The sequence below is a fragment of the Triticum aestivum genome, chromosome 1B, assembly GCF_018294505.1.
Source record: "Triticum aestivum cultivar Chinese Spring chromosome 1B, IWGSC CS RefSeq v2.1, whole genome shotgun sequence".
Lineage (NCBI taxonomy): Eukaryota > Viridiplantae > Streptophyta > Magnoliopsida > Poales > Poaceae > Triticum > Triticum aestivum.
In genome coordinates, this window is record NC_057795.1 from 255,311,019 (window position 1) to 255,322,178 (window position 11,160).

Here is an 11,160-nt window from a genome sequence, read left to right on the forward strand (position 1 = left end):
ACTCGGATTGGTGGTGGATATATGGTGGTGGTATATGGCAGCGGTGGTGGTATATGGCAGCGGTGGTGGTATATGGCAGCAGTGGTGGTAGCGGTGGTAGTATATGGATATGGATCGGTGGTGGTATATGGATACAGATTGCTGGTGGTATATGGATACAGATTCAGAGCGGTGGTGGTAGGTGGCAGTGACGATGATGATGGTGCGGTGCTGTAATGACAACTTATGACCAGAACTCGAAACTCTAAAAGACTAGACGCTAAGACCAGCAACTTGACGTGACGATGCAACCACAAATTCAACAAAGCAAAATACAGAAAAGACTATGCAAAGGCTCAGACTGGTTCGAATAGGATGAACTAACCCTAATTTTTTTTGGCTTTTTAGTGGACTATAGGTATGAAGAACAGACTCGATCTAAACTATGAAAAATTGTAAAATCTCACCGAGCAACCTGGAAATCTGATACCACTTGATAGAGGCAAAGGTGTCCCATCTTTTGATGAGATGATGGATATCGCTTTGGTGGAAGTCAACTTTGACGATCCGACTATGAGCGTGCGAGGACTCCGCGCCTTAGCAATCGCTAAACCAACTCCGAGAGGTTATTGACCGCGCCGGAGCACGATCAACCTGACCACGAGGGTCTGTTTCCTGCGAGCAAACGTAGAACAAGCAAGAAACTGAGATTGCAATCTAGATATTGCGAATATAAGATGAAAGATTTATTGATCAAGGTGGGGTTCTGTGACGCCTTTGTCTGGTCATTGAACACAAATGAAGTACGCGAAGTTGCAGCTATGGCAAACTTTTAATCTAAACAAAACCCAAAGTCTAAACGATGCCCTAAGGGCTGTATATATGGAGGAAGAGGGGGGAATTTCATGGCCCTTGGGGAAGGGGTCCGAAACCAACCCTATCTCTATTTTCCCCACACATACGGACTCTAAAAATAGCCTATACTCAAGTATTTCGAAAATACATGGGCCTGGCCCAATAATAAGGTGACACAGCACCTAGAATAGCCTCTGGGCGAAAGTTATGAAGTATCATCTTGTATATTTCGTCCAAGGCTTCATGCACTCATTATGGTGGCATCAACGTCCTGAAATCATCACTTGTAACTCCGTTCTTGTTCCCCTTGCGCATGCCATCATCTCCATGCTTGTTCTTGCTCCAATGTTCATCCTTCTCCAAGCTAGGCCCTTCATTTGTAAGCAAAACAAATGTATCCAATTTAGGCAGCATCATATTCTCATGAACATTAGAATCATTACCAAGAAACAAAAGTACCTGGTAATTTAATTGGCGTGGGCGAGCTCTAGTAATTGGTCCACTATGTATAGCAGCAGGGGCTGTGGGTGTAACAATGGTATTGATGTCCTCATCAGTAATTGTGCTTTAGTAAGGATATTGATGTTAAGGTTTGTGATTCCCTATGCAAGCATGAAAGTCAATAGTTATGCAATGAAATCTATATTCTACTTGTGGTGCATTATTCGGTGTTACTTATGCTTAATGCTTGGGTACGAGATTTTTCACTTTTTGGTTGGTCGCTTCTCAATCTTTTTGCTAGCCTTCATTTTGCACTAAGTATGATCACTACTTGTGCATCCAAAACCCTTTAAACCAGTTTTGCCATATGGGTTCACTATACCTACCTATATGATGTATATTCCGTGCCGTTCTAAGCAAATTTGCATGTGCCATCTCTAATTTTCAAAATAAATTTCTCTTTTGTGTGCTAGTACCGCTCGCAAGGCGGTGAGGGGTGGCTAATATTTTCCATGCTACATGTGTTATTCTCACGATGAGTGTTTATTCACTTGTCATTGCACGAGAGTACGACAAAGGTATTAGGGATTCCCTGTCCCGAAATGAAAAATGAATTTACTTTATGTTGTCAAATAATAAATTCCTTGGAAAGTGTTGGTATGGAGGGTGATACGTCTCCGCCGTATCTATAATTTTTGACTGTTCCATGACAATATTCTACAACTTTTACATAGTTTTGGCAACTTTGTATACTATTTTTGGGACTAACATATTGATCCAGTGCCCAGTGCCAGTTCCTGTTTGTTGCATGTTTTTTGTTTCGCAGAAAATCCATATCAAACGGAGTCCAAACGCGATAAAAACTTCCTGAGAATATTTTTTGGAATGTATGAGATTTTTGGGAAAAAGAATCAACGTGAGATGATGCCTGAGGAGTCCACGAGGCAGGGGGCACGCCCCAGGGGGTAGGTCATGCTACTAACCCTCGTGACCACTTCGTAAGGCGGTTGGTGCCCTTCTTTCGCCACAAGAAAGCCAATATCTGGATAAAAATCGTGTTCAAAGTATAGCCATATCGGAGCTACAGACCTCCGGGGATTTAAGAAACGGTGAAAGGGCAGAAACAGGGAGCGCAGAAACAGAAGGAAACAGAGAGAGAGAGTGAGAAAGAGAGATCCAATCTCGGAGGGTCTCTCGCCCCTCCACCGCCATGGAGGCCATGGACCACAGTAGAAACCCTTCTCCCATCTAGGGGGAAGGTCAAGGAAGAAGAAGAAGAAGAAGGAGGCTCTCTACCCCTCTCTCCCGATGGCGTTGGAACGCCGCCGGGGCCATCATCGTGATGGAGATCTACACCAACAATTTCACCGCCGTCATAACTAACTCTCTCCCCCTCCATGCAGCAATGTAACACCTCTTCTCCCCACTGTAATCTCTACTTGAATATGGTGCTGAACGGTATATATTATTTCCCAATGATGTATGGCTATCCTATGATGTTTGAGTAGATCCGTTTTGTCCTATAGGTTCATTGATGATCGCGATTGGTTTGAGTTTCATGTTTTATTATTTGGTGCTGTCCTATGGTGCTCTCTGTGTCGCGCAAGCGTGAGGGATCCCCGCTGTAGGGATTGCAATATGTTCATGATTTGCTTATGGTGGGTGGCATGAGTGACAGAAGCACATACCCAAGTAAGTAGGTTGTTTGCATATGGGAATAAATAGGACTTGATACTTTAATGCTATGGTTGGGTTTTACCTTAATGATCTTTAGTAGTTGCGGATGCTTGCTAGAGTTCCAATCATAAGTGCATATGATCGAAGGAGAGAAAGTATGTTAGCTTATGCCTCTCCCTCATATAAAATTGCAATAATGATTACGGTCTAGTTATCGATTGCCTAGGGACAAATAACTTTCTCGTGAAAAAAAGCTCTCTACTAAAACTAACTTAGTTGTGTCTTCATCTAGACATCCCCTACTTTTTATTTATGCGCTCTTTATTATCTTGCAAACCTATCCAACAACACCTACAAAGTACTTCTAGTTTCATACTTGTTCTAGGTAAAGCGAACGTTAAGCGTGCGTAGAGTTGTATCGATGGTCGATAGAACTTGAGGGAATATTTGTTCTACCTTTAGATCCTCGTTGGTTCGACACTCTTACTTATTGAAAGAGGCTACAACTGATCCCCTATACTTATGGGTTATCAAGACCTTTTTCTAGCGCCGTTGCCGGGGAGCAATAGCGTGGGGTGAGTATTCTCATGTGTGCTTGTTTGCTTTATCTCTATGTAGTTTTTATTTGTTGTTCTAAGTTGTTCTCTATCTATAGTCATGGATATGGAACACGAGATACCAAAAAAATTAGGTGTACTTGGTACTCATGGAGATGGGGAACCTCCTAGAACCCTCGATGCTCATTATGTGAAAGATATTATGCACTACTTTAATAATCCGAGAAAGCCCCATTCAACTATATAATGGGAGACACGCTGGATCAACGTGAATACTTTAGGGATTATCGCTTGACTCAGAAAGGAAAGCTATTATGGGATCAAATTCATATGTTGCATTGGTATGCTCGGGAACTATGCTTGAGATATGATTATACTTGTTGCTCTAGGATGAAGGCTCCACACCTTCCCTTTTCATGTAAATTTAATGATAATGAAACCTTGTCTTCTTATCCTAATGGTATATATGATTATTATGATGTGGAACGAATAGAAGAATTTGTTGCTTTTAAGGGTGCTTATGGAATTTAATTTGTGTTTGAAAAGTATGAAGCTTTTGATGATGTTGCTTATTGGCCTGAAAATTTTGCTATACTTAAATATTGCTATGAGAATTATGAATACAATGCCGATATTGATGCGTTTATTGAGAAAGTCTCCGCTGTCCAAGAAGAGACTAATATTTTGCAGGAAACTATGGAACAAGAAATTGATGACACTGTGAGCTCATTAGATGATAAAGATGATGAGGAGAGCGAAGAACAAAAGGAGGAAGAGCGGATTAGCTACCCGTGCCTACCTTATAATGAGAGTAACTCTTTAACTCATACATTGTTTAATTTCCCTTCGTGCTTACCGAAGGATGAGTGCTATAATAATTGCTATGATCCCTTTAATTCATTTGAAATATCCATTTTTGATGAAATTGATGCTTGCTATGCTTGTGGCCATGATGCCAATATGAATGATGCTTATGGAGATGAACTTGCTATAGTTCCTTATGTTAAGAATGAAATTGTTTCTATTGCACAGACGCATGATAGTCCTAACATCTTTTTGAATTCTCCCAACTACACTATATATGAGAAGTTTGTGCTTATTAAGGATTATATTGATGGGTTGCCTTCTATCGTTGCACATAATGATTTTGATAAATATAATATGCATGTGCTTGCTTCTCCTACTTGCAATTATTATGAGAGAGGAACTACATCTCCACATCTCTATGTTTCCAACACGATAAAATTGCAAGAAACTGTTCATACTATGCATTGGCCTTTACTTTGTGTGCATGAATTGTTCTTTTATGACATGTTGATGCATAGGAAGAGAGTTAGACTTCGTCATTACATGATATATGTTACTTTGTGCTCACTACTAAATTACAACTCATTGTTAATTAAAATTGGCTTTGATATACCTTGGGATCTGGGTGGATCCATTACTTGAGCACTATATGCCTAGCTTAATGGCTTTAAAGAAAGCGCTGCCAGGGAGACAACCCGGAAGTTTTAGAGATTCATTTATTTCTGTTGAGTGCTTTTATAAAGTTTGAAAACAAAAAAATAAAGAGGGGAACCTAAAACTTTATTAAAAGAAAAAGTGAAAGTGAGAGAGACGAGCATTGTTAAAGTGGGAGCATGCCTTGAACTTTGTTCATGCCCATGGAAACTTTGTGAATCATAATTACAAAAACTTTTCAACAAAAATAATTATCCCCTTTTATAAATCCATTGTATTATAAAAATAATGTGCCAAGATTTGTCTTTAGGATGATTAGATTGCTTGTTTGGTTTGTGCGGTGTAAATACAGAAACTTTGGCTGTAGTGCGTGATTTTAAATTTTTTACTAGAAAGTCAAACGGTTTTGAAACCTTTTGCACAGTACTTCTATACAATTTTTTTTATTTTTTCCTATTTTTTCAGAATTTTTGGAGTTACAGAAGTATGGTAGATGTTTGGATTTCTACATACTGTCCTGTTTAAGATAGATTCTGTTTTTGATGCATTGTCTTGCTCGTTTTGATGAAACTATCGATTTTATCAGTGGCATAAGCCATAGAGAAGTTATAATATAGTAGCTACAATGCAAAAACAAAATATGGATGAGTTTGCAACAGTACTTAAAGTGGTGATTTGTTTTATTTTACTAACGGGTCTCACGAGGGTTTTGTTAAGTTTTGTGTGATTGAAGTTTTCAAGTTTTGGGTGAGATCACGATGGATGAAGGAATAAGGAGTGGAAAGAGCCTAAGATTGGGGATGCCCGAGGCACCCCAAGATAATATTCAAGGACTCCCAATCAACTAAGCTTGGGGATGCCCCAGAAGGCATCCCCTCTTTCTTCTAATGATCATGGGTAATTTTAGTTGGAGCTATATTTTTATTCGTCACATGATATGCGTAAATCTTGGAGCGTCGTGTGCCTTTTATTTTTCTTTTAATAAATGCACCATGCTGGTATGAGGTAGTCCTTGGTTGATTTATAGAATGCTCTTTGCACTTCACTTATATCTTTGGCTTTATAGAATGCTTCATGTTCTTCACTTATATCGTTTGAAGTTTGGATTGCCTGTTTCTTTACACATAGGAAACCGCCATTTTTAGAATGCTCTTTTGCTTCACTTATATTTGTTAGAGCGTGGGCATATCTTTTGTAGAAAGAATTAAACTCTCTTGCTTCACTTATATCTATTTAGAGAGATGGCATCAATTGGTCATTCACATGGTTAGTCATAAAATCCTACATAAAACTTGTAGATCACTAAATATGATATGTTTGATTCCTTGCAATAGTTTTGCGATATAAATATGGTGATATTGGAGTCATGCTAGTGAGTAATTGTGGATTGGTAGAAATACTTGTGTTGAGGTTTGTGATTCCCGAAGCATGCATGTATGATGAACCGTTATGTGATGAAGTCGGAGCATGATTTATTTTTTGATTGTCTTCCTTATGAGTGGCGGTCGGGGACGATCGATGGTCTTTTCCTACCAATCTATCCCCCTAGGAGCATGTGCGTAGTACTTTGTTTCGATAGCTAATAGACTTTTTCAATAAGTATGTGAGTTCTTTATGACTAATGTTGAGTCCATGATTATAAGCATTCTCACCCTTCCACCATTGCTAGCCTCTTCGGTACCGTGCATTGCCCTTCCTCACCTTGAGAATTGGTGCAAACTTCGCCGGTGCATCCAAACCCCGTGATACGATACGCTCTATCAGACATAAGCCTCCTCACCCCCAAACTGATGGACAAACTTAAGTTGTCAATAGAACATTGTCTACTATGCTTAGGGCTGTTTTGAAGAATAACAAGAAAATATGGGAAGAATGTTTGCCTCATATTGAATTTGCTTATAATCATTCGCTGCATTCTACTACTAAGATGTTCCCTTTTGAAATTGTGTATGGTTTTCTACCTTGTGAACCTATTGATTTGTTGCCTCTTCCATCTTCGGAGAAGGTTAATTTTGATGCTAAACAACGTGTTGAATTGATCTTAAAAATGCACGAGTTAAGTAAGGAAAACATGGAGTGTATGAATGCTAAATATAAACTTGTTGGAGATAAAGGTAGAAAACATGTTGTCTTTGCACTTGGAGATCTTGTTTGGCTACATTTGCATAAGGATAGGTTTCCTGATTTGCACAAATCAAAGCTAATGCCATGTGCTGATGGACCTTTTAAGGTGTTACTGAAAATAAATGATAATGCATATAAACTTGAGCTACCTGCAGATTTTGGGGTTAGTCCCACTTTTAACATTGCAGATTTGAAGCCTTATTTGGGTGCGGAAGATGAGCTTCCATCGAGGATGACTTCACTTCAAGAAGGGGAGGATGACGAGGACATCAATACCATTGTTACACCCACATCCCCTGCTGCTATACATACTGGACCAATTACTAGAGCTCGCGCATGCCAATTAACTTACCAGGTACTTTTGTTTCTTGGTAATGATTCTAATGTTCGTGAGAATATGATGCTGCCTAAATTGGATACATTTGTTTTGCTTACAAATGAAGGGCCTAGCTTGGACAAGAAGGATGAACATTGGAGCAAGAACAAGCATGGAGATGATGACATGCGCAAGGGGGACAAGAACGGAGTTTCAAATGATGATTTCAAGACTTTGAAGCCACCATAATGAGTGCATGAAGGTTTGGACGAAATATATAGGATGCCACTTCACAAATTTCGTCCAGAGGCTATTATACGTGTTGCGTCACCTTATTAATGGGCCAGACCCATGTAATTTTGAAATACTTAAGTATAGGCTATCTTTAGCGTCCGTATTTGTGGGGAAACAAAGTTAGGATTTGTTTCGGACCCCTCCTACAAGGGGTCACAGAGTCCCCCCTACTCGTCCATATATACAGCCCTTAGGGAATCGTTTAGACTTTGGGTTTTGTTTAGATTAAAGTTTGCCATAGCTGCAACTTTGCGTACTTCATTTGTGTTCAACGACCAGACCAAGGCGTCACAGAACCCCACCTTGATCAATAAAGCTTTCATCTTATATTTGCAATATCCAGATTGCAATTAGTTTCTTGCTTGCTCGTTTTCTTGCAGGAAATTGACCTTCGTGTCAGGTTGATCATGCTCCGGTGTGGTCAATAACCTCTTGGAGTTGGTTTAGCGGTTGCTAAGGTGTGATGTCCTCGCATGTTCGTAGTCGGGTCGTCAGAGTCTACTCCTCCAAAATGATAATCACCTTCTCATCAAAAGACGGGACACCTTTGCCTCTATCAATGTGTGTGATACATGGCAAACAGGTCTGAATCATGGACATGTGCGAAGGCCAATAATAACATAGACGATTGCTGCTAATAAGCCGTGTGTGTTGTGGGCAAACGCTTGCTGGTATACAATTGTCAGCGATTGATGAATTTATCACCGATGGGTTCCCTGGTTTACTCCATGTGTGATGTGACTTGCTCTGTCTATGGAAGAACAATAATATATAACCAAAGTAAACACCCAATTACATAAGTGACTATACCAATCATTTGTGCACACCTCAATAAACAATTACACGCATTCTAAACTTGGAGAGACGATCATCTAATCATCTACTTCTCGTGACACTGCCGCCACTGCTCCGTGGCTCGATCTCTCTTATGGGGCAAGACGAAGGAACTTCGTCATGTCAACGATCCGCCTGTACATCCCGTACCTTGTGTACGCATCCTTGGATGCGTACTTGACGTGTTCTTCATCCAGTCTCTGATCCCAGGCATTGTGCTAGGTGATCCTGTCCTTCGTGCTCTCATCCTTCATCATCATGTAGTAAGGGTCAATGATGGCCGAGGCGAGGTCAACCAGGGAGTTCTGATTGTTCTTGGTGCTACCCCATACCTTGTAGTGGTCATGGATGTTGGCAGGCCAAGCCTGAAACCTCGAGCGCTTTTAGATCGTTGGTGGTGTCCACCATAGAGAAACTATAGTCGAGGTTGTTGATAAACCTGGAGAAACGCTCAAAAGGCCTTGTGGCCAGGTGGTAGTGGTAGACAAGGACGTTGTAATGCCCCAGCTATACTTTCCATATTTGTATCCAACTCTTGCCATCTCCGGCGCTAAGTTATATTTATTTCTCGGGTTTGGGTCTTTGTCTCCGTGTGTTGTTTTTCTTTTTCGTGCATCTCTTATCATGTCATCACGTGCATTGCATTTGCATACATGTTCATCTCATGCATTCGAGCATTTTCCCCGTTGTCCGTTTTGCATTCCGGCGCTTCGTTCTCCTCCGGTGGTCATTTCTAGTCTTCTTTCGTGTGTGGGGTTTAAACATTTCCGGATTGGACCGAGACTTGCCAAGCGGCCTTGGTTTACTACCGGTAGACCGCCTGTCAAGTTTCGGGTCATTTGGACTTCGTTTGATACTCCAACGGTTAACCGAGGGACCGGAAAGGCCTCGTGTGTGTTGCAGCCCAACACCCCCCAAATTTGGCCCAAAACCCACCAAACTCTGCTCCATGTCCTAGAGCGTTCGATCACGATCGTGTGGGCGAAAACCGCACCTCATTTGGACTCTCCTAGCTCCCTCTATGCCTATATATAGACCCCCTCCTCCAAATCCCGGATCCCCTCGTCTCAAACCCTAGTTTAAAAAAACAGCTCCCAGCCACCGACGGACATGTCCGCCGCCTGACCGGACACGTCCGCCGGCTCCCCCGACCACTCCGGTGCCGCCACGTGGCAGGACCACATCGCCGCCGCCGTCCCGGCCCGGGAGGCCCAGGAGGGGCCCCCGCGAGCCCGCGCCCCCGCGCCTCTTCCTCCTCTCGGGCGCCGCCGCCTCCCCGACCTCCGGCGACCGGCGCCGTCGCCGCCACCGCACCGGCCGCCGCCGCGCCGGGCCCCGCCGCCCGTCCGCTCCACGCCGCGCGCCCGCGCCTCCGTGGCCGCGCCCTCGCCCGCGGCCGGCCCCGCCGGCCACCTCGCCGCCCCTCGACGCCGGCCACCGCCTCCCCCTACGCCGGCGGCTTCGGATCCGGCGCCGACGAACCTCGTCGCGCGCGCCCAGCTACAGTGCCCGATCCGGCTACAGTAAACCCTAGATCTAGGTTGACTTTCCCTCTTCCCCCTTATTTTTTTTGCTATCTTTGACTGCTTGTATCTCCACAACCGTAGCTCCGTTTTGGGCATATGATATATCAAAATCTTCGCCTCGACATGTACATCATTTCATTCCATTGCATCATTTGCATTTGAGGTCATCTTGATGCCCAAAATGCTGTTAGAAGGAGGCTTCGTGAGTTAAATTGCAGATCCGTTAGTTCATCATGCACTTTTGTCATTTTTGCCATGTTTAATTCGTGCATGATATGCCTGTGCCCCTTTGGGATGAATTGTTAAGCATTTTGTCTTCTTTCCAGAGGTGCCACCCATGCATTTTTAGGATGTGTGTGTTGTCTTGTGCAAGCTTGCGAAGAGAGGTACCTGAGATTGCAGATTTCAGGGACTTAGTGATTTTCACTAAGTCTGGGATATTTTAGTTCATGATGCTATATGTCCAGCTTGTTTCCTAGTGATCCGTGCCTCTTTTGAGGATGATCAGTAAGGGAGTTTTGATATTTATGTTATGCTCTATCCATCCATGTCTTTGTTTGCATATGTGGAGTGCTCTAGGTTGACTCAATCGAGCTCAACTTTTGCTTCGTTGTTAATCTGGGCAGATCGTCAACTTGTTTGCGATTTTGCCGATGCTACCGTTAGTGTTCCATGCATGCTATGCCTTCGTTCTTGCCATGTGTAGCTAGCACATTGTGCCTTCTTGCTGGTTATATGCTTTCCTTGCCATGACTTGCACCGTAGTGAGTGCATCGAGCTCGTTTACATGCCTTCGTGAGTTATATTTCAGCGTGTCTCAGTTTTCACTAAGTCTGAAAACTGATTGTGTTCGAGCTATGTTCGTGAGCTCGGTAGAGTATTTTGTGAACCCTTTTGGCCCCAGGTCACTTTGGGTGTTTTGTTAAGCTTGTTGAGTAGCTCCATGCCATGTTCTTACTTGTCATGTTCAGGTTTTCTATCATGTTGTTTTGCTGCTCCGAAGAGAGCATCGTGATCTGAAATTTCAGACTAGTGTTAATTTCACTAAGTCTGGAATCTGTTTTGCATTTGCGTTTTAGCCATGCTTGTTTGAACC